Source organism: Camellia sinensis, chromosome 2, assembly GCF_055761805.1.
Source record: "Camellia sinensis isolate YWXY chromosome 2, ASM5576180v1, whole genome shotgun sequence".
In the NCBI taxonomy this organism is placed as follows: Eukaryota; Viridiplantae; Streptophyta; class Magnoliopsida; order Ericales; family Theaceae; genus Camellia; species Camellia sinensis.
Window position 1 is genome coordinate 59,126,015 of NC_138962.1, and position 6,145 is coordinate 59,132,159.

Consider the following 6,145-nt stretch of genomic DNA (forward strand, 5'->3'; position numbering starts at 1 on the left):
TTAACCTTGACTTGTGAACCACTATTTGGTCTCCTGAAGAAAGGAAAGAAATTTTGATGGGATGATCAATGTCATTATGCTTTTGAACATGTTAAGTAGTACCTCCAGAATCCACCTGTGTTGTCGCCACCGAAGCCAGGAAAGCCTTTGATTCCATACCTGTTGTTAATAGATATGACCATGAGATGCATGCTCGCTCAAGAATATGAAGATAGGGTGGAGAAGGTCGTCTACTACTTGAGCAAGAAGATGCTGGATTATGATATCTGCTACACTTCTGTGGAGAAAGCTTGCCTAGCCTTGGTGTGGGCTACCAGGAAGTTGAGGCACTACTTGTTAGCTCACTCTGTAATGCTGGTTTCAAGATTAGATCCCATCAAATATCTGTTTGAGAAACCAGCACTTACAGGTAGGCTAGCTCGTTGGCTCCTTCTTCTCTCCGAATTTGATCTTAAATATGTCACCCGTAAGTCGGTAAAGGAAAGATAGCTATGGCAAAATTCCTGGCAGACCACCCACTAAAAGAAGATGAGGCAGTAGAATACTTGTTCCCAGATGAAGACATTCTGCATGTAGAAAAGAAAATAGGGACGATGTACTTTGATGGAGCGTCTAATCAATATAGTTATGGGATAGGTGTGTTATTGATAGCACCTGATGATTCCTATATACCCTTAGCCTTTAAACTCCAGTGCAAAGTGTCCAACAACGAAGTAGATTATGAAGCGTGTATTGCTGGTCCGGAAGCTACCCTAGAACTAGAGGCAATAAGGTTGGACGTCATTGGGGATTTGAACTTGGTTGTTTCTCAAGTGAACGGAGATTGGCAAGTCAAAGAAGAGAAGATAAAGGTTTACCATCAAACCCTAGATATGCTGATTCTGAGGTTTGAAAAACTAACATTCACACAACTCCAGAGAGATAACAGCCATTTCGCTGATGCTTTAGCAATTCTATCTTCTATGGTAAACATTCCACTCGGAATCTGGATGCGTCCGATCATCATTGAACAGAAGTACACGCTGACCTATGAGACCATTGCCATGATAGATGAAGTGCAAGATAAAAAAAACCTTGGTATTACGATATTTGGAACTTCCTGAAAAAGGAAACATACCCACTAGGGGCAATGACAAAGTTAAAAGGGGTATATGGCGACTGGCCATCCAGTTCATCATCTGTAGGAGTAAACTGTACAAAAGAGGTCATCTGAGAATGCACAAGTTGTGTATTAAAGAAGAGGAATCAAAGCGCCTTATGGAGGCTATTCACGGAGGAGAGTGCGGGGCATATATGAATAGCATGATGCTAGCCCGGAAGATCCTTAGATAAGGCTATTATTGGTCTACTATAGAAGAGGATTGTATTTGTTTTGTATGGCGGTGCCACAAATGTTAGATCCATGCCAATTGCATTAATATCCCGCCGTCAAAGCTGTACAACATGACTTCGCCATGGCCTTTCTCAATCTGGGGAATTGATGTTATTGGTGTAGTCTCGCCGAAAGGGTCGAATGGGCATGAGTATATCCTGGTGGTGATAGACTATTTTATGAAATAGGTGGATGCTCAATCCTATATAGTGTTGAAGGCGTCACACGTGGCCAAGTTTATTAGAAATAGTATCATCTGCCGGTACGGGGTTCCGAACGAGATCATCTTAGATAATGGCTCGCACTTCAAGAAAGAAGTGGTTGATCTACTTGAGAAATACAACGTGGCTTTTCGCAAGTCCTTGACATGCAGACCATAGACTAATTTAGCTATTGAAGTCGCCAACAAGAATATCAAGAACATCATGCGGAAGATTGTGGAAACATATAGGGACTGGCCAGATAAACTGTCGTTTGCACTCTGGGGCTACAGAACGTCAATTCAAACATCTACTAGGGAAACCCCTTATTCGATAGCATATGGGATGGAGGTTGTTTTTCCAATTGAAATTGAAGTATTGTCCATGTGGATTATAGCTGAGTGTCAGATAGCAGAGGTACATTTGCAACATAGCAGATTCGAAGAATTAATGTTGTTTGATGAAACAAGACTGAAGGCGTTGTGTCATGTTCAGGGCTACCAATGTTGAATTGCCAAGGCTTTTAATAAAAAGGTTAAGTCTAGAAATCTCAAGGAATGAGACATCGTGCAGAAAAACAACCGAGCTCCCATTCATGACGCTAGGGGCAAGTTCAAATCCAATTGGACTGGTCCTTACATCATCAAGTCAATCTGGTTATGAGGGGCAATTATTCTCATGGACCTAGATGGCCTGGAGTTCTCACAGTCGATCAACATAGACAAGTTGAAGAAATATTATCCCTGAGAGGCTCGCTAGGCCAAAAACCCGAAAGGAAGACCTAGGCAAAAGTTAGAGTATGAAAAATTAGAAATAAAGAAAAACTGAGCTCGCAAGGTTAAAAACCTTAAAGGGCGACTTTGGAAAAATTTAGAGCACAAAACGAGAGAGTAAATACTCGAGTGAACCTGAACCGAACTACGTAAGGCCTGATTCCCATCTTTGGAATATGTAGGCAACTTCATCCTGAAGTTCATCCGTAATCATCTCCAACTCAACTGTCCTATCCATTTGTCTGATCAGGTCATCTTTGTTCATTATCTGTGAGCTTGGTAGTGATCTTCATTTCGGGCAGAAAAGCCGATATTTGCAGTCAGGGGTGGTTGTGATTTTCTGATCTAGGGTTGTATATCTTAAGGATCGACTTTGTGCATGTCAAGTGGTGATCATTTTCAAAAATGGTTTTGGAAAGTTTTAATAAAAGTTGAGTTTTCTCAAATTTTACCTTACTACACAACTTAGACCATTTTTCGACCAAAAGAAAAATTTGTCGTGCTCACACCTTTAATTCCATTGATTTCATCATAAAGTACATTGTCTAACTCTCTAATACAAATCAAAGTTGCTTTTACATCATAAAACTTGAAAAAAAAGGTCAAAGCAATAAACTATGGGCATATGAGTCAGGTGTTCCTGCACCCTCTGCTTGTGCTTACGGAAGCTTCTGTAGCCAAAGTTGGTCCGATTTGTGCCTCATCCTTGAGCCAAGCCAAGCACTGACTGGAAAGACAGAACTAAAGCTAGGGGCACGGGTCAGAAGCTCTCTTGTCCTCCAGGCAGCAAGATACCAAGCTAAGTGTGAAGCACGAAGCAGAACTAAAGCCAGGTATTCTGCCCCTATTCTCCGGGTAGGTTTGATCATGTCCAAACTGACGCCTGAACCAGAAGGGAAAATAGAACACACAGTGAGTGAGGCCAATCAACTGTATGCTAGGCTGCCGAGCCATGACGTAGCTCATTTCAGTTAAGTTAAGCTAGGGACAACGCCAAGCTATGACAGCTACAGATCGGTTGCACATATAGTTGCACCATCATCCTTCATTGGGAAAGTTCACTAGTCGCTGGCGGAAAAAGTAAGCTTGGGCTAAATACTCGGGGCATGGGTCCACTACCTTCAGTTTATCTATAAGCCATACCTAAGAAGGGATGAAAAATAGGAGAGATAAAAGAATAGAGAGATGTACGTTGAGAGGAAAGTAAAGAAAGGGCTTTGAGAGAAAATCGAGTATGAGTGCCAAGTGATGTATGAGGCATATATCAGAAAGGGTGGAAAACAATACCTGGAGCAATAGTGGACTCCCCACAAACCTGGTGGTCTGTCGCCGATGAAAAGCATCCAAACCCATCAAGGTCTCGGCCAGGGCCAAACCGATGCAGCTATTACCTTCTTTCAAGCGTTGCGCCACCTCAATCAACTTGATGTTCGCTCTGCCGCAACTAAGGTCAAGAAGTAAGTGTGCGAGCATACATAAACAAAGGGCATGTTACCGAAAGCCTCGCCAGAGGAGGTCACCTTTCTCTCTGATGTCAGAAAATCGATGAACTAGGCCTGGTATGTCCAGCTCCCCGTCATGGGCCAAAGATTAAGCTTCATGCAAAGTAAGCCCACACATCCGTCCCAAGCCTAGGGCATAAAACGGGGCTGAAGCATGATCTCCTCATCACACCGGGATTCTATTAGTGCCTAAAATTATTTAAGGGTCAGCCACATTTCTTGTGCTCCGAAGCGAAAGACATGTATAATTGGGTCCCAACATTAGACCGAGGCATGGAGAAAGGGAAAACAAAGTGGAGTACGACTCAATGAAAAAAGCACGCTTATGCCAAAACCCCAAGAATTTACCTTTTTCGTGCCGTCTAAAGTGGCTATCCAATCCGTGAGCTTCTCGGCAAGAAATGTCTCCATTTGTGGAACAAACAGTAGCTAAAATGAGGTTCTGGAGAAGAAATCATGAAGGAGGACCTTTTGTAGAAGATAGGGCTGTGAGTGGAGGCCAGTTGTTAGCTTTCTGGAGGCCCTTACATTAGTAGCCAGCAGGCCACCAGTGGTGGCCGACTGTCCACTTGTGGGCTAGGCAATTTTGGGAGCCTGTTTTGGTCTTGATCTTTGTGTTATACTGTCTTGTTTTGAGTCTTTTGGTTTGAGCAAGTGTGAATAGTTGTTTTAGTCTATTTTTCCTTTGTTTTTTGGTTCATCGAGTTGTATTTTGGTTGTTGATCGGCTCATTACCCGAGTAAGAACATTATTTCAATCAAGCATTCTCATTTCAAACTCAATTCCATTTTTATTTATTGCAAATATGGTGCTCATGAAGCAAAAGCAAAAACTATTGTCATAAAAAACTGTGAGGTTTTATTCCGATCATGGTTTTTACAAAAGGGAGTACAAGTTTAAAAAGCAAAAGTAAAACCTATCTGAAACTATACATGTGCTAAGCTACCAAACAAAAAGAAACTAAGCAAAAAGTTAAAAAAAAATAGATGCTAGTCATCTCAAGCTCGAGAGGCCCTCTTCGTCCTCTTCCTCGGAAGGGACTCAGGGGCGCTATTTCCATCGCCACCGCTATCAGAACCAGACTTTGAGCCTCGATTCCTTGCCTCAGAACCAGCCTCGACGTCATCTCAGTTCCCAGATCCCGAGCCAGCATCATCACCGCCGCTCTCAGACGATTCAGAATGTCGACTCACTTCCTCCTTGAAGTCACTGGTCTCGACATCATCGTCACACAAAATGGGATTCAAGGGACTACTCCTGCCCTGAGCACCCCTGTCACTACCTCGACCATGGCGCACATCTCGGCCACATGTTGGGGTCTGTCTTTCTCTCCTTCCTGCTGCTGGAGGAGGTGCTACTGGTGCTGGTGCTGCCGTTGCCACTGGTGCCCTCAGTATAGATGGAATTTGAAAACAACAGGTGTCAACATATCAGATGTAGTGTGTATTGTGCAGAATGAGCGTCATGCCGAAGTCAGATACAATATGAGTACAGTGTGCCAATGTAGTGTATCAATGCAGTTTGGGGAAGACTACAGTGGAGGTGCCAATGTATCAGTGGCAATGTAATAGTGTGGTGCACAACGGAGCTAGTAGTGAAATGCATGCTGAAATAGAGGAAACTACTTGAATACCGTAGCGACCAAGCATCGTCTCTCTCATCTGCACCATGCCAATCAAAGAGGCAACGAGCTTGAGGAGGCTCTCTGTATACTCCATGGGTGCTTGCAAGTGCATTTGAATGATCAATATCTGAAATGGAAAATGTAGGGTGCAAATTGTAAAGTGTGGTCTGTACCTGAGGTGCGCCTCAAGCTCTGACATACCCATGCCCTGCCTCGTCGGCTCGATCGGAATCTGGTAAGCTATTCTGGCCGGCCACCAATATGTAAGCATAGTGGGAATCTGCCCAACGGGAAGGGCCCCTCTAGTATCAGCCTCGATCACCTGTGTCGTCTCACCTGCCAAGGGAGTACCTATTGCCTCGCCCGCGGGAACACCCGTCAGAGGGGATATGAGATTAGTCTGGATGAACGTTGCGTAGTTGCCCTCCGCTCAGAAGAAGTCGGCATCCAGGCCCACTATGAACTTTATAATCGCCTCAACTGGGAGGCTATCTGCTGTCCTCATAGACTCTAGGGGTGGCATAGGAATAACCGAATCAGGCGAGCCTACGGTTTGGTGTACAAACTGCTCACTCTAGAACCAGGCTTGGCAGACTGGGCCCTCTAGCAAAATCTAGAATTGAGACGTGGCCCAAGCCCCGATGTACTAGTCCCTCACCCCAGCTGGAATCATG